General features: G+C 36.0%; 1 long non-coding RNA gene across 1 annotated transcript in view; it reads right to left on the bottom strand.

Annotated features, from left to right (window-relative positions):
• Positions 1–986: 986 nt before the first annotated feature.
• LOC148213551 (uncharacterized) overlaps positions 987–19,093 on the bottom strand; it is an 88,907-nt gene continuing 70,800 nt past the window's right edge. Inside the window, exons 2-3 of the long non-coding RNA XR_015794408.1 lie at positions 2,898–3,055; positions 987–2,507 (exon numbers count right to left, since the gene is read on the bottom strand). This is a non-coding gene — a long non-coding RNA (uncharacterized LOC148213551). The remainder of the gene's footprint in view (positions 2,508–2,897; positions 3,056–19,093) is intronic.

The raw sequence follows: 19,093 nt of genomic DNA, 5'->3' as shown, positions 1-19,093 counted from the left end.
GACCCGCAGAACACACGTTGGAGGAGGAAAGTGTAAATAAATACTTTTGATACCCCTACTACACACTGTGCATTAGATAAAACAACCCCCTTCCAGAATGTCCTCTTTTTTGAAATTCAAGGAATTCTATCTGCATATATTGAAGAGAGATTAGACATTTCACAGCATAAGCAAAAATGTGTCTTTCAGTGCCATTATCATATATAGATAACTCACTGCTTATTATTCCGATTACTATATGCTGAATCCAGGAAATTTTTAAAATCAAATCTTTCAGAAAACCTGGCTAACCACTGCAAAGACTTCATGACAGCATTTAAATTATTACAGAACACTTCTTATAGAGCATACAAGATGCTATTTATCATAGCAAATTAAATGTGTGCTATTTAACGAATTTTTGCTAATTATTTTGACTGGATTAAATTTAATGGCATGATGGGTTTTAAAGAGGGCACACATTTATGCAAGCTATGAATGTCTCTCTCTGTGTGTGTGTGTTTGTGTTTGAGGCAGAAAGACCTAATAACATTCCTCCACCAAATGACTTTTTTCCCTGTTAAGATAATGGTGGCAGTATGAATTACCTCATCAAAATCGACCTAGTGGGTCCACAAGGTGAAACAGATGCCTTCTACTAGTCTGGCATACACAATCTCCAAAGCTGATAGTCTGTAACAATGTATTTCAGAACAAGTCATTAGGCTAAATAAATGTTCAGGGACCCATAGCATATGGCTTAAGAAAGCATCGATCACTGCCTGCTCTGAAGACTTGCACCTTCTTATTTTCTGTTATGCTTTTTTATAATAGATGATTAAATTGATATGAATTAAAACCCAAGACTTCTATCTTTCCAGACTTTAAAAATGATCTGTTTATTTATTTGCTAGTTGTGTCTCAGTTATTTGTCTCTGCATTTTCTTTCTTTTAAATTAAATGACATTTATAATCAGGGATGAACCTTTTTATACACTCTGCTGTCTTACATGTATATGTGTCAGTGGTCTGCTCTTTGGAGGAGTGATGGTTTCAAGGATGCTGATATCAAATGGTTCTTTCTGGGCCTTTCAGTAGGAATCACCAAAAAAATCATTTCACTTTTATTTCCTGGATCAGTATTTTAATATCATGAAACATAAATTCAAACAAAATAGTAGAGAGGGAATGCAGCTATTTAACACAATTTCTCATTGCTGCATGATGGCACATTATTTCAGGGACATTGTGATAGGAATAAATAATGTATTTTATTTCATGGATAGGACATATATACCACCCAATCTAACTGATTCTGGAGGAGAAGAGAATTTTCTTGCAAAAAAGTATGCATCTAAAAAGAAGTACATACAAAAACATGCATTAAAAACAACAATGCAGTCATTGTTCAGGTGGTTTTTGAAAAGACAGATACATAAACTGATGTAAATATGGGACTGAAGTACTTGCTGTTGATTTAATGAAAAATCTGGTAAGAAACTAAAATGACAGAATCACATAGCCATTAACATTGCATTAATTAATTCTACTTCCAACATAATTAATCTTAATGCTTTTCTTCCTCCTGGTCCCCTCCCATCATAATTTGATAACTATTATGCAAATTGTATCGAACAAACCTATGAGCAAAAGAATAGAACACTGATGTGGATAAATAATAGGGCAATTTCTTTATCTTTAGGGGGAAATAAAACAGCTTTCAGACCATGCAGCTTTCTGATCAGTGAAATGATCTAAAGCAAATGTGGGGCCCTCGGTACCCTTCATGTTGATTTTGTGCTAGTTGATTTTGTGCTTTGAGCAGGATGGTCTCACATACATCAGGGTCAAACAGTCTAAAGCCCAGAATTGCTTCTCCAAAAATTTCTGTTAAATTGTAATGCTTGAAGGTGGCAGAAGGGGAAATTTATTACATACTAGAGAAGTAACGTATTTCCCTATACTTGATTAACTAATTGATTGATTGTGACTGAAATCAAATAAATGAAATAAAATTTAAGGGCGTGCCCTGACTCACTTCCTTTTCAGAGTACATACCCCAGCACACAATTCAAAGGTCAACTGTGGCCCTTAGCCATCAAAAAGATGCACACCCACGATCTTGATGGAGACATGAACTATCACATACCAGATAAGGTTGACTAGTTGTATTCTTTTTTGCCTTGTTGTAGATTCCTGATATAAGTTAATAAAGACTAAGACTCTTTACCCAACTTATCTGATGTCTCCAGGGAACAGGCAATGAAGAAATACATCTATTTATATACCCCGTCCTTGATCTCTTGTCTGAGCAAAGTGTAATTTAATCAGCAGCATTCAAAGTCCAAGGTTTTTCAATATGGGCATTCACCTTTCAGTTTCTAATGCACAAAAGGTCCTGAGTTTTGAACTCTTGATTCCACATGTCAATCCTCCTTGAACTGATGTAAGAGCATCTAGTCTAGAAGTGGTAAAGTTGTATAAGCTTTCTATTTGGCCTCTTCAATGAAGGAAGTCAAGGAAATAGTCTGAAAGACAGAAGCATATTTGAACTTGGCCTCACAATGTCAGCTCTGCAAGTTTCTGCCAAGCCATGTCACAGAATGTCATTGTAAAAGAAGCTCCATTCTTTTTTAAAAAAATACTTTCATATTGGAAAATCTGATGCTAGTAATTGGTATAATAACATCAAGGGAAGCAATTTATGCTATACATACACATCATACCTACAGTAACATGTTTTAAGAAGAATCTGGAATATTTATGGATTGGTCCTATTAAATGTTCCATATTTGTGAACATTTATGAACTCATAATAATTTAGAGCTTATACTTAGTTCAGGAGGACTGATTAATTATCAGCTCCTGTGTTATTAAAAACAGCATCCATAATAATCTCTAATGTGGCTATGGGTTACCTAGAGACATCTTTCTTTTCAATCTCCATGTTGTGGATGCTCAGGCAGACACGGCTCAAGATTTCTTGTCCTCCTATGGCTTTTGCAACTGATATCTGACCCCATTATGAAGCAGGCACACTGTGGATTTAGTATTCTGTTCAGCTGGAGCTGGAAGTCTGAAAATAGATTTTAATATAACAGATTATAAACACAAATAAAATAATTCTGTACACTGCCCACTATTATAGACTGTTAACTAGGGTTGCCAAATCTCACTGTGCAAGAGCTAAAGTTAATGAGGTGGGAAATAAGACATGGCAGAACCACTGTGTAAACATGGAGCAGATATCAAACTTCACATTTAGGGAAAAAATGGCTAGGAATCTAGGATTCAAAAACACATAAGGAAAAGGCCTAGGATATAACAAAGGGCTGGATCTGACACACACACACTGGGCTTGATTCCTCTGTTTTGGAATAGGCTGATCATTTTCCCATCCATACACACAATGGGAAAAAAAAAAGATATGCATGTGAAATAGTTGTATAGAGTGTCCATATCAACGTACAGTATATGTCCTCTACAGAAGCCATACTTCAATAAAGAATAGAGTACAAACATCATCATCATCACCATCATCTTCAGCATCATCATAATTACTGATTAACTATATTTAAGGGACAGTCCTGACTTTCTAGAGTCCTTAATTGTATGGAGAGTCTCTGCAGATACAGGATTTCCAAAGCAGACACTCATCCTCTACATGTGGAAGATGACAAGAGGATTACATGGGTAGAGTACTTGTTTTTCCCCTTTTCAGGATTCCTTTGAAGTCACTTGGTCTCTTTCCACTAGGACTTTTCTATTAACATATTATCGTTGACTATATGGAGAGCCAGTTTGGTGTAGTGGTTAAGGTGTTCATGAGTTCTAGTCCCACCTGAGTCACAAAGCCAGCTGGGTGACCTTGGGCCAGTCACCCTCTCTCAACCATAGGAAGGATGCAATGGCAAACCACTTCTGAAGTCTTACCAAGAAAAATGCAGGGACTTATCCAAGCAGTCGCCAGGAGTCAACCCTAACTCAAATATGCGTGTGTGCACACACACGCAGACAATGTATGATGAGCTCACTCCAATTCAAAGTTAATTATTTGGGGGGGGAAATCATCTTTTATTTGGATAAGTAGTTTTACTCCCTCATTTCAATTATTAATGCAAGAAATAGTTTCTGAGTGAATTCCCAACAGCCTTTGATTGAGTGAATAGTTATTATTACTCAGTTTTTAAAATCACATTTTGAAATGATGGTTTCATTTCCCACCCACCACTGCTGCCTTTGAGCATGAAACTGAGCAAACTCAGGGAGGCAGTGAAGGACAGGAAGGCCTGGCGCAATATGGTTCATGGGGTCACGAAGAGTCGGGCACGACTTAACGACTAAACAACAACAACAACTGCTGCCTTATCCCACACTTATCCCACTCAAAAGAGGAATGCCTCCTAGTCAGAGATCATGTAGCAAATAAGATAATGTTAGTTGAGTATCTGAATGAGAGCAATGTCAGTGAAATACTTTCAGCACATTCACAAATCAGCTTTAAGGATTAGGAGATTCACATGATTACCTTAAGTAAGTGCAACCTAATCTTGACTATGAATGGCAAACTACACTTATTTCCAAGTGTTTTTGATGATAGCTTTTTACAGTCTCAACTACTATATGCAACACAAAATACCAATGGTTCAAGTGGACGGGTATAAAAAGGAATTACCTGAACTCCAAATACAAAAGCAGAGCACACAAATGCATGCTTATGTTATTCCCTTTCAGAATAGAAATAGTAAACCTAATAATGTAAAGATAGGAGAAAAGGAAAAGGAAAAGAAATACAGTTATGTGTCTCAGTACACTGCAAATACCTCCTAGTTGGTGGGATGCAGGCGGTAGTAGGTTGATTTACAAGGTAGAGATCTCAGCTTGCATGTGATTGCATCAGTGTCCTTGGGATAAAACTAGGTTTTGGTTGTGTACATGGCACAAAATATGCTCAAATTAACCTGTTCTATTTTTATTGTTAACAAGGAATGCTGCATGTGGCTTGGATAAAATTAAAATTGGTACACTAATCAATATGTTATCTTGTTAAAAAAATTCCCATGTTTCAGACAACATTCTGCTATTATGATACAATGGTTGAACCTAACCTTCATAACCCATAACCTTCATAAGACAACATTCTGCTATCATGATACAATGGTTGAACCTAACCTTCATAACCCATAACCTTCATAAGACAACATTCTGCTATCATGATACAATGGTTGAACCTAACCTTCATAACCCATAACCTTCATAACCTTCATAACCTTCAAAATTCTGGTAGGCACCCATCTAAGCAGGTGCCTACCAGAATTAAGCCCAATTGTCATCTTTACTAGTTTGTTTCTTTCCTTTTTTAGTGAAGTGTAGTAGATATTTCATACATTAGATAAAAAATACCTTAAGCATACTAGCTTAATAGCCACATTCTTCTAAACCTTATTAAGCCAAAATACCATTTCCTGTCTATGAGAGAAAGTATACTGAATAATATAGATTCAATTCAAAGCATATTGAACTGGAAAAATATACTGCATAACATATGTACAGTCAATAAGGTCCAGAGGGAACCTGTTACTACAGATCACATAATAGTTTGCTTACCTTCTTCCAGATCCATTTTTATTAAAGCACCTAAGAAACATGCCATATAATATTACTCCATTTTACAAACTCTGGGCAACCTACTGCTAATTTCATTGGTGACATTTAAGTATGGGAACTCTCTCAAAGGTAATTTGCTATTGTAATCAATCAAAGAATCATCATTAAATTTAAGATTTCTGAAAGTATTATATAGCAGACCAAAGGCAGAAACCTTATGAACTGGCATTTCCCAAGAAAAAGTATTTGTGTCCAACCCACTCCAAGATCCACTGCTTCCTAAGGCAAAGAACAATCTCTTTGTTCATTAAAAGATGAAGAAGCAGGTACCAACCAGATCTACTTCTACAGATACCACCTAGATGTGCAGTTGAATTTCATTTCAATCCTGATATTCCATACTCTTCAGCATCTGTTGAATGTTAGGAACTGAACATGTATTGGGTTATGAACCTGATGTCCTCCAGATGTGTTGGGACAAGATCCAGAATGTATAGGTATTATTTAAACATGTACATGAAGCCCTTGGAAACCTCCTGCCACTTTCCTCTCCACCAGCTCTTCATTTTTGAAGAGTAGATTGATGCAGCTATGGGATGGAACTTACTTTTGATTACTATATGTAAATTTAAGGTGAATTGGATGTAGATTGGTTTATCCATCTCTGTTTATCAACTAGGTATACAATAGTGAACGTGACAGATAATATAGGATTAGTTCTACTCACAAATTCTTCTTCTACCTCCCATTTTCCCCATGAAAACCTAATGAAAAATATGGCAAAAGGTACGCTAGATTATTCTTCCTTTATATGGATATAGAAATGGTTGAACAATCTTACCCAACAAGTGTACATCAGTGGTACTGTGTCACACTGAAAAAATATGTTGAGTGGTCTACTATACACTTTGACATATATATGAGGAACTTGGATGATGGGTTAGAAAATATAATTATCAAATTTGTGGATAATAAAAAGTGGGGACAGCAAACATTTGTAGATAGTATCAAGATTCAGGAAGATCTTAACAAGATGGAATGATGGGGGAAAAAAGCAAGATACATTTCAACAAGCAAAAATGCAAAATCCTTCATTTGGCTAAGAAAAATCAAAAGCATGAATCTAAGATGGGGGAGACCATACTGGACAGCAGTATATGCAAAAAGAATCTAGATATATTTGTGGTTCACAAGTTGAATATGAGCAAAATAAATACATTAAAATCCTAATCTCTATCAATAGAAGACTAGTATCAGAATTATGGGGGAAAAGCATTATTCCTGTCTTTTCTTTGATGGTCAGACTACACAAGAGTTTGCAGAATCCAACTCTGGGCTCTGCATTTTAGGTAGGGAATTGGTATGGTGGGAGGTGTTGAGTATTTTTGCCTTGGAGAAGAGAATATTATAGAAAGAAGAGATCATTGTCTTCAGCTGTCATAGAGAAGACAGTGGAGATTTGTTCAAACTGCTGGACTAGACAGACCAGGGGTCCAGTCCAGTAGGACACTGCTTATGTTCTTATGTTCTGTTTATCTGCTTATGTTCTTATGATAGTGTCTCATTTACTTTCTATTATTCTGTAATACTGTTATCATTTTTGATGCTTACAGGAATGGCTATCTCAGAACAATGCCCCCCCGCCCCCAACAATCAAAAAAGCCAGGGATCAGATTGTTTAATACTGGGATGAGAAAATATCAGTAAATTCCAAGGCTATGGGCTAGAATGGGAATTAAAAACAATTCCAGAATAAGGCAATGACAAATATCTCACATATGGTTGCCAAGAAAATGACATGGTTATGTAGTCACCAGGAGTCAAGCTTGACTCAAATGAGACTTTAATCTGACTTTTCAAGTTTAGATTTTATAGAGAAATCAACATTCCTTCAATATGTGTACAGCCATGGTCTTACTGGTTAGGTGTTCGGGGAGCTGAAATCTAAACACAACTGGAGTTCATCAGATTGCAGAATGGACCAGAGTCATGGAAGGTTTAGCAAAATAGCCCATGTACACAGATCCAATAAAGATCATATATTTAAAGTTAAATGCCCTCTCCCAGATTATAGTTGTAATTTGGACTGGAATTAATTCAGGTTCTAGTATATTCAAGTAACCACAGAAGAGAAAAGCACCAAACATGTAGCAAAGCTATATATGCAATGAAGGGCATCTCAAAAAGAAATCTATCCATGAAAAGTATCCATGTTCTGACATTAGAACTGAGTGGTGGCAACATATGTCAGGACAGCTACAAAACCTCTAGAGTTTCCATTGGTTTTAGAGGCTGAATAAAAACTAAAAAAACAGCAGAATATAGCTGTAATATTTATAACAGAAACAGGAATGTAAATGTGAAGCCCATGGAATTTATGTGTTCCAACTTCAATAAACCTATGAGCATTAAAAATGATAGCAAGCTCATTCTCTATACTATAAATAATAATAATAAAAAAGTCACACTGTTGCTATTCAGGGTGTTACAAACAGTACCCAAAAATCTCTGGTTTGGAAAATGATATGCCATCTGCTTGTCATTCATTTCAAAGAGCTTTTTTCTCCCACGCTTGGTTGGCCAGGAGATATGATATAAATGATTACAGCCCTATGAATGGAAAAATATAGAGTTTATTCTTTATAGACAGACAGGTGACATGCTTCCAACTTTGAGCTTAACCAATGCTTACATATTTCAAATTCTACATGAACCCTGTATTTCTCTTTCCAGTCACTGATGGTTGTCAACAGTTAAAAGGGAAACCATTCTTTACAGAGACTTTTAGGTTAATCAGCCTGATCACACTAACCACTATGAGTGTTGCTGGCTGGGCCCCTTATGTTTCTGACAGCAAGGAGGTGATTGATTAAAGGGCAGGCAAGGGAAAGGGAAGTTAAACGGTAAATAAAAGAGTAGATGTGTTGTCCTTTTCATTTGGACTCCTTTCCTTACAGAGACAAAAAGAGAAAGAAACATATCCTGGAGAAGAGTTTAGATTTAGAGATGGGCAACTCACGGACCACATGCAGTTTGCAGAAGCTGCTCATGATAAGTAGAGCTAAAATGTTTTGCATTTTGAAATTGGCTTTTGCAAAAAGGGCTTGCAAATTAATAACCTTGGTTCATTTCATCTCTTTTTTTCTTTCTTAAAACAGCAGCAACTAAATCATTGTGATTGTTTTAATCTCAAGTTGGTGTTAAAGGACAATAAGGGTCAAGGCATCTATTTTGCCCTTACTCCTTGTCCCCATCCTGAAAAACATAAAAAGGGCCACAAAAATCAGCCACACTAATAGCAGTGACACGGCATTACTAACTGTTCCTTAACTCTTTGCCCAGCCCCAGCTGTTGCAACTCATGTTTCACCAAGTTGAATGCAACTTATCAGTGCGTATGGACTTTATCTCCCAGAATTCTCAGCAATGGCCATGGAAGCAAGGCATTTTGGAAGTTCTTAGATGTAAAGGGCACCCAAATTGGAAAAGCCTAAACCAAGTCTTACGGCCTGCCATCTTTTCTATAGTGCTACTGTATCCTTCACTGTCAGGGACACAGAGGAAGGAGATAATTGTAGAGACAGTCATTCACAGTATCAGGTTGTTGGGCATCAGTCAATGATCTAAAGAAGAGAACATCTAAATCTATCTTTATTTTTCCCAGAATGTTTTTTTTTTTTTTTAATCAGTTTAGGCTCATATTACCAGCCAAGATTCCACCTAACAACAGTTATTTATGCTGTGGTAACTCCTACTTGGATTACTGTGATTATAGATGAGGCCGCTTTGGAAAATGTTTCAGGAACTTCACTTAGTTCAAAACAGGGTTAACTGGAAATGGTTTATATAGTTGTATTATATCAGTGTGTAACATTAGAGTTCTCTGTTTTTCTTTACTGGTATCTTGCAAAGTTGTCTAAAATTTTTCAGCTGTCTTCTGGTAACCATAGGTAAGAGACTTACAGTAGTTACCAGAAGAAATACTTCCTCAGCAGTGGTTTCCTTTTTGTGGAATTCCCTTCCCAGAGAGGATAATCTGGGGTCTATATTGCTGTTGTTGCTGCTGTTGTTGTTATTTCTTGTGCAAGGTGAAGATCTTTCAGGCATTTTAAGAACCAGTGTTACGGTTAATGTTTGCACTATGATGTTATTCTCTTAGTTTCAGTATAACATTGTCTTTTTATTGCTTGATGTTTATATTGCCTTGTTCCATGTTTTTAGGAGATTTGTATGACATCCATGGAACTGAGGTGTTGGTTACCTTAGAAATGTGCCGCTTTTACTAACACAGAAACTGTTTGGGGTTCAAGTTGTTGATCCAACCAAGCTCCAATATAAATTATCAAATGTTTCATTGGGAACCAATGAGACCAACTTAATTTCTTGCAATAAACAAAAACAATCTGGGGTACAAGTTATTTTTTAAAAGAAACTTTAAACAATACTATAGCATTGAACTCAATGGGTATTCAGGAAGCACTTGCTGAGAACCTGGCAAACTATCATTCTCTTTCACATCTGTTAAATGAGCTAAATCAAAATCATATATATTAAGGAAACAATAGATATTTAAACAATATCTTCTCTCTCCCCCTTCCCCTTCTTTGCAAAATGCCCAAGACAGAATTTGGGGCATATACCATCTTTCTCTCTGTTCAGCTTTCTCCTATTTGGATCTCTCTCAACTGCCAAATTTAGTTGGCTTCTCAATCCTCACAGACTGAGTTACTGTATGCTTTCCTTGCTGTTAGAAAAATAAGAACCAAAGCATTTGGAGATGGATGCAACAAAGTATATTTTGTTGGCATGCATGACTGTAGTGATCACTGGGCTCCTTGTCAAAGGAACACAGAAGACCCAAAGCCCACAAGGTTACAGGTTATATATCCTCTGAAACAATACGTAAGACTTACAAAGGCAGTGCAAATTATAGCATGTTCTTTACAGCAGGAATGTAGAATCTGATAACAACATGGGGTGACCTTACTGTGAGCTGACTTGGTGCCTCTACCTTCTGCATCTTCCAAGGAAGCTCCAAGCCTATCCTTTTTATTGATACTAGTGCCTTCTAACACAAACAACATCCTTTATTATACCCATATATTGACTCCCTTTATACCAAGAAAAAGACAAAAACATGCTTATTATCTGACTCCTTCCCTACCAGGGTCAGCTGGCAGCTTCACTTTGCCTGCTCTACTTAATATGTGCTTCAGCCTCATGTATGTAGAAAGAATATCGTTTCTACACTGCTAATAAATTTGCCAGCCTGTCTCTCCTCTATTGTCCATGAGCCTCCTTACTCCTTTGCATCCTGCAAAACATCTGTATTTTCTGTTAGGTGCAGGGGCTGGAACCTTCTCTGACCATAGGCTGTAGGTAGAAATCCCTTGTGCTTTCTCCTGCTTACCTCTTGCTTACTCATAAAGAGTCTTATGATAAGTCTCTCTCTTAAAACTTTGTTTTCCAGTATTTCTTGGGCTGCTCCAATTTAAGCTTTATTTTTCTATTTTTTTCCAAGTCATTGCTCTAGCCTAAACTTCTGCTCCAATTCCTTCTTCCCCTTGGCATCTTTGTCTTGCAATCAGCTCCACAGCTTTTTATGTGTTTCCTAACTCTTTCAAGTTTCCTTATTGCCTGTTTGCTCCTTGGGACAACTCTCCCATGTCCAAAGATCCCTAATTTTAATTTCTTTTCACTGTCTTCAAATTGTGTACTTTATCTCTCATTTCATTTGCCCTTTATTGCTCTCTGTAATTTGTTATTGCCTTTGAATCTAACTTCTTTTTACAGACCCAGTTCCTTTGCATCCAGGGTTTAACTTCTTTACTTCTCCTGCCAAACTCCTAGTAATTTTCATCAAACTGTTCTTTTATTTATTTCTGTACTACTATTACTCTACTATCTTTTAAGTTGCAGGAATGTATATAAAAAATAACAAATATTAAAGAATGATGGCTCCCATTAGAAGATGGGCTAGTAGTTTGCTTCATAAGAAAAAGAACTGCTAATTATTTCTCACCTATAAATTCATGAAAACTAGAGACAAGGAACAATGCATGTATCATCATCCCATTGATTGAGAAACCTGATTTTAATTTCCCCTTCAAATGAGCAGATAATCCTAAAGCTTCATATACTTCGTACTTTTTGTTCATTTGTTTGTTTTTGGCACCTTCAAGTCAGCGTTGACTCCTGGCGACTGCTTGGCAAGATTTCAGAAGTGGGTTGCCATTGCCTCTTCCTAGGGCTGAGAGAAAGTGACTGGCTCAAGGTCACCCAGCTGGCTTTGTGCTTGAGGCAGGACTAGAACTCCCGGTCTCCTGATTTCTAGCTTGGTGCCTTAACAATTACACCAAACTGGCTCTCTCATATACTTTTGCCACATACAAATATGTAGCTTTGGATCATTTTCCTCAATAAATAAATGAACAAGTATAAGGTTTTGACTCACTTGTTTAATTGGGTTTTAGGACTAATCTAGTCCTAAATTGGGTTTTAAGACTTATCTAGTTTTAGGACTTGTGTGGAGAACAGATGACATTTTTGGTCATATTTATGCAGAAATATTGAAAATTGAAAAAGGTTCACAAACTTTTAAGCACCACTGTATCTACATGGTTTCTGGGTAAAATACAGGAGTGATTTACCATTGCCTTCTCATGTACAGCATGAAATTATTCATTTGCCATTGCCATTAAAGTGATCATCTAAGTCTAGCATCTTCCTATATCACTGCTGCCTATTACAGATTCCTGCTTGTTTAGCCGGGCAGCTGAAATGACCTTCATGCCTTGGGTAATCCTGCTGGGAATATTATTCTAATGTTCTTTGCTCATCCCTCCCAGGAGTATCTCTGCCATGATAAGGTGGCGTAGCAGAACTTGTGGGGGGTGCATTGGTGAAACAAATGTCTTTTTTAATATATATATTCACAAAGATGCCTAAGTAGAAATGAAATTCTGAGGATTTCAGTTTTTCCAAATTTATACACAAGGATATTTTTGCCCTTAGGTGCAGCACATTCAATATTAAAGCTGAACTCCATTTTCTGCTGACAGTGAGCATATTTGCTCTTGAGTTTTGAGATACAGAGGGAAGCAAGAATATAGAGTAGCCTTCCTTGAGAAGCTTCATTTTATGTTCAGGATGTAAATGAGTTTATTAAGGAATTATGTGATAGTTGTAATGATTGGATTTGCAAGGTAAAGGCCATAACTTCATGAAAATAATTAGGAAGATTCAATACTCCTTTGTTCTCATTAATTTTAACATTTCAGACAGAGTATTTCTATTCTATTCTTCTATTCTATTTATATACTTAAATTATGTTTCTTTTCTTTTCTTTTTTTTTGTTCAAATGTCCTCTCTGTCATACTCCTGCTTTAAAAAAAAAGTGCAAATCCTCAATTTCAGACACCGCATGAATATAAGGGAAACTTTTTTTTCTTTCTACTTCATGACATGAGCTAATCTAAAAATCAGCTGCTGGACTGTGCTCATTAGAGAGTATTGAACAACTGAATAATAAAGGAACAATATAAAATATTTCAGGATATCCAGAATACAAGCCTACCAGACAGATTAGAATGTATATGCAATTTGTTTAATAGTAGAAATGATCCACAAGAAGAGCTGATCTGCTTTTCAAACATATGCTGACTGATTCTTTCTAGTTCCACTGTACTTAAATATTGTAAGATGTTTTGAAACCATAGCCACATGGTTATGCTTCATACTCTGTGCTACAGTTCAGAATCACATTGTTCTTGGTATAGTAATGTAGACAACTATGTAAGGGTACATATTTTCTACTTACCAATAGAGGCAAATATGTGTAGCTCAGGGTTGAACTGTGGAGTCCTTGGAGTTCTCTGAGCTTGGTTCTTTTCTTGCAAATGTTTCATTACCCGGCTAGGTATCATCGAAGATGTTACTTAGCCAGGTAATGAAATGTTTGCAAGAAAAGAACCAAGCTCAGAGAACTCCAAGGACTCCACATTTTCTACTTAAGCAGAGAGTTCATTGTAAAACCAAAGTGCTGGGTAGGAGGCCTGCATTTGTTTTTGCAACTTCCTTTGAAACATAGCTATTACATATGAAACTAACTGAGAATGGGTGTGTTGTCAATGGCAGCCATATGTATAAAGATCCATGATCTTGCCCCTGTTGTAAATCCACACGTGATTCTTCGACAAACCCAATCTTTTTGGACTTAGATCCAAAAAGGCCAAGATCTAGAATATGAAGATAATAACAGTTTTTTACATTATAAGCTTGTTATAAAGATTACAACAAACCAAGGCTGTGACATATTTCAGACTGTGGGAAGTGCTAGGCAAAATGTAAGTAGTGTTAAACTGAAGCAGAAGACAAGTATGATATTAGTTTTGAAATATTGCTGCAAGATATTTTACTTACTCTGAATGTGCAATCCACTTTGAAGAGAATATAATTTTACAAAAGATGTTATCATTCAGGTACATGTGATTTGGGGAGGAAATGTGAAAAAAGTAGATGAATTTTGTAAATTATGCATTTTTTGACATTCAGATGTATCACAGAGATGCTATATTTCTCTATTATATATTGCAGTACATATTAATCTCTTTCAAAACTGCCTAGCATGGTGTGGTTTATATTTCAAAATATATTTCAAAACAAGACTGCTAATCCAGTCTGTTTTAGTAGACATAAAACAACCTATTGTCCAAAGTACCCCCCAGTTATATGACCCTTATTCAGCCACCTCTGAGTTACTTTATTTGTTATTTGCAATTACAAACTAACCCCACCACAGTGACTTTTATATTTGTCAGAGGTTCATAAGCTTAAAAGTCAATTAACAAACTAGGTTTCCTGTGGTAAGGTCAAGATACTGGTCAATTTAGGGAAAAAAATGGTAATACTATGGCTGAAACAGGAATAATTGTATCTCCCTACTCCCTGCACAATGTTTTTATGGAATTTTATCCAGCAAGAGCACTGAGAGGATTTAGTAATTGGGAGAGGGACTTTTAAGGATTTTCTTCTAACCAGAATATACTAGGTGGTTATCTCAAGAAACATGTGTCAGCTTGGCAGCTCTCAAAAGCCTGTTTATATTCCAGGACTGAATGCTATTGGGATGATTCTGACTCTTGATATAGCACTATTCCCAAGTCTTTCTGCCATCAAAACATTCCCAGCCACTGGGTGAAGTAAGGAAGAAGGTGCGGGAAAACCAAGAAATTATCCTTTCCATATATACAATTCTTAACGTTCACTATAAATTACATGGAGCTAAGCCTCTGTGTTTTCTACTAAAGTACCAGACAGTCCAATTTAATAGCCTAATCTAGAACCTGAAAATGTTGAGTCAGATCCAGGTTACTTGGAAGGTAATCTGATCCAGTTCTTTCTGAAAAGGAATTTTTAAAAATGCGTGAAAAAGCTATATTTACATTGAGAAGAACAATTTCCTCCCATGATTAATTCCTCACAAGACTGGCTTCAAATACACCTGAAAATAAGAGAGAAAGCTTGGCAAGAAAACTGGAGCCAGCTTTTCCAAATGTAACAATCCACTGGTTGAATTTTGTCCCAGGAGAGGCTGAATCAGTCCCTTCATTGATTTCTAGATGGGTAAATACTTTGAAACTGTCACACTTTCAAATGGATTTTAATGCCTACCACCTCTGAGTTTGTCCCATCAGCTTGTTTTAACAGCTCTCTGGTTTTCTTGTTTATTTTACTGGCAGTTTAGTACAATAAATGGTTTTGGGTGAGCGAACTCTGAAGTTTGAGAGGGGGCATTTTTTTACAGAGTAGTTAAGAAATAACACATAGTAAAAGTATGCTTTCAAAGCTTATCCCAAGACTCAACCATATTTTTAATTACAGGCTCACACTGAACATTGAAGAAAGTTGTACTGATGGTAGTCTCATGCAGATAGAGAAGTGGAAGCAATTTAGAGAAAAGGATGCAGCCCAGAAGAAGATGAAGATCCAGAGTGCAAAACAGAATCATCTATAGGATAATGGGTTTAAATTCAGGAAAACTAATTCAAATTGAACATAAAAGGGAAAAAAAAAACTTGCTAACAATAATAGAGGCTTGACAGAGGAACAAATTACTCAGAGAATTGGTGGGGTCCCTTTCACTGGATGTGTTCAAATGGCAGGGTGATGTGTGGGGTATACTTTAATCTGAATTCTTGCACCAAGCAAGGGTTTGGATTTGATGGCTTAAATGACCCCTTCCAACTTTATGATGTTTCTTTATTTGTTTTTGCTGAAATCAAACTATACTGTATTTATATCATTCATCTAATATTTTAAGGAAGCTACAGTATCTGCTCAAAAGTAATCTGATGAATCCAAGCTGGGAATTACTGCATGATTTTCAAGATACTTGATCTGTTTATAATCTTCTATATAGACATATTCCCTGAACATATTTCTATCAATGTGAAACTTCAGTTCTTTGCTTTCATTCTATTCCTCACAATTTATTTGTGGAGAAGCATTAACCAAAGAATGTTCAGGATACCCATAATAAAAACCCTAAGGGAGGCATGATTGAGAAATCATGCATAGTATGAAAAAATTAGAGATATTTTTCTCCTTCTTTCAGTTTTAGAATTTTAAATCATTCACTGGAACTCAAGAAGACTGAGATTCAAGAAGAATGAATTTCTTATCACAACATTTAGTTATTGTATTGAACACCAGGGTTCTTCTTATGTTCCTTATAATTCTTGAGAGCAATAACCCTCAGTTGTAGTGATCTCCACCAATTTAGAAGACTTTACAGAGGGACTGAACAAATTAATAGAAGATTGACTACTATCCTTGATGGCAAAGCTTCAAACGGGTGTTATTCTTCAACAGTGCTTTGATTTAACTTCCCTTTGAAGCTAATGTGTGAAGCAATACAACCAAACATTTCTATGTCACAAAGATAAGCTGCTACACTGTTTCAGTTCACATTGCTGCAAGGGCTTCTTCTTATACTTCCAACAGCAAGAAGGGGCTTCTGTATGTACATAATATAAATCTAAAGCATCAGATAACTCAGATGGAGGAATGCAAAGTACCTCAGTGAGGTGAATAACATACTCTTAGTGGCACAAAGTTCTTTGCTGAAGTGATTTCTGGTTGCCTTGAGACAGATTTATTGTTTATTCCTCCAAAATCACAAGCTGCATCCCTTAAATACCAGCAACTAGGGAGCATTGTAGAAAGAAACTAGAGACCATCTGTCCATCTTTATGAGTGTCCTGGATGTATCTGATTGTCCACTCTGTGACAAAGAATACTGTACTGTACTGGAGGAGTCACTCTTCTGATCCACCAGGGTTCTTCTTATGTTCCTTATAATTCTTGAAAGCTTGGCTCAGTGTAGAAGAATAGAATGGGAAAAAGCAAGTTGTTTTTCCCTTACTTCAAATTTAGTGTAGAATGTTTCCTAACCTTATTGTTTAGAAGACCACCCAAACTATGCACAATTTCCTCTTTTGGATGAAATATCAAAGGCACAATAGATGTCCTTAGCATTAGCCATAAATTTTCCTTTCATGACTTTAGAAGATGTTTGATCCTGACTTAACTTTCTATATTTCTTCATGAGGCAGATTTAATGGCTATTGGATTCTGGTCAACCATCTATATGTATAGAATTCTTAACATTACCTGCACCTGACAATGGTTTGACTAGCAAGAGAAATAACCTTGGGGGGGAAATGCTCCACTGTGTTTGGTACAAAATGGAAAAATGGACAATGAAATAATGATGGATAATGTGCAGGATGTCTGAAGCTGTTGTCTCTGCAAGAGAAAAACTACATTTTTATGTCAGAAAACAAGAATGGTGGATTACAGCAAAATCTAGTTGTACTCTAGAACCATTGAAATCAATGTGATATAAATTAGTAAAGATACATTTGTCTCTGACTTCAATGAGATTAAAGCATAATTTCCTTAATACTGGTCAAAACTGGGTGTTTGGAATCCAGAAATGTTTATTGAATCAACAGCCTGGAATGACATGGCACATTCAAAACAGACAACAGTGGGCAAGGGCATGCAAAAACTTATTTTAATTTCATTTAATTTCATTTAAAGTTAAATAAAAGTAAAATAAATTTATGACAGTTATTATGATTGCATCTCACATATTTAATAATGTTCCTTCACATAAGAATGGCTAAAAATCTCTGTTTTCCAGATATTTATTCAAGAGCTGGCTTGTTCAGCTGATGGCTAGAGTAGTTTATTGCATTAAAGAAAAAAGCCATAGACAGAGAAAAGATCTGCCTGGAGTACTGCATAAGAGTTAAAACCCATGTATAAGTCTTTGCTCCAGAATTTTACATCTAGGTCTTTCTTTTTTCTCTTATCTTTTCAAGTCAATGGATAATTGACCATTCTGCTATACATAAACAAAGCAATTCTTTTTAGCCTGAAGACTGCTGGTACTTACCTCGTCAGCTTCATTTCTTATGAAGGAACTTTGTTACTATAAAAATACAGTTCATATCAATGGGTTGGGTTCTGAGGGCTATATCCAAGCCTTGGAGGAATACTCCAGTGACCTCTTTTATAATCTATTTAAATGTTTTGGCAATCATTAGAGGATTTTCCTCCAATTACTTTTCAAACTTTAAAAGTTTAACATGAATTTAGTTGCCTGCTCAAGTGTAATGAAAGTTCAAAGTAAGCAGTCAGAAAGTCAGTTACTTCAATAAGAAAAAGTATTCATCTCTTATATTCCCATCATGTTCATTTTAAAATGAAGAATATGAAAGGAATTATTAAGTTCCTGTCCAACTAAAACTTCCACCCAACAACATATTTATGGGAAGGCAGATCATTTTTACAATTTAAGAGATTCTTTGAAATGAATTGACTAGTATGCAGGAGACTGGAGGAAAACATCAATGTGGAAAAATGTTGTTCTTGTTGTATTTTGAGAAGCCATCATTGATTTGGAAAATTCCTACTTCCCAAATCAATATGGAAGCTATAATGATACTATTTTTCAACATATGCCCTTTTAAAACATCGGGATGGAACTCTCCAAACAAAACAATCCATACACATAATTCATATTGGGCAAAGGTATGTATATTAGAGAGAATGTATGAGCATTATATTATAAAAGTCTGGCTTACAAAAATCAGCATATTAGATAACATTGCATATCCATCAGAAAACTGCACATGAAATGCTAATCAGCTGGTGTTTTTTCTTTTCTTTTGTTTTTAAAGTCACAGTTAAGGCTGGGGGAAGGAGAAAAACTGAGATTGACAGATGTGTTTGTTCGCAGCTGAGAAATATTGAATATTTTATATGGATTCATTGTGTAAAAACTGCAGACCAAGGAGATGCTGGATAGTTTCAAGAAAAAAAATGTTTACCCCTGGAACAGGCTTTAAGTGAGCTCCTAAAACAAGAGAGGTGAATAAGTTTTCTTTTTCCTTTTCCCCAGAAAATGATACACAAGCATGACATCAAATCCAACCAGT

This window comes from Python bivittatus, unplaced genomic scaffold (genome assembly GCF_059951505.1).
Source record: "Python bivittatus isolate LINGU-HERP-01145 unplaced genomic scaffold, Pbiv_v1 ctg000980_np1212, whole genome shotgun sequence".
In the NCBI taxonomy this organism is placed as follows: Eukaryota; Metazoa; Chordata; class Lepidosauria; order Squamata; family Pythonidae; genus Python; species Python bivittatus.
The sequence above is the reverse complement of the archived record's forward strand: the minus strand, read 5'-3'. Positions and strand labels throughout refer to the sequence as shown.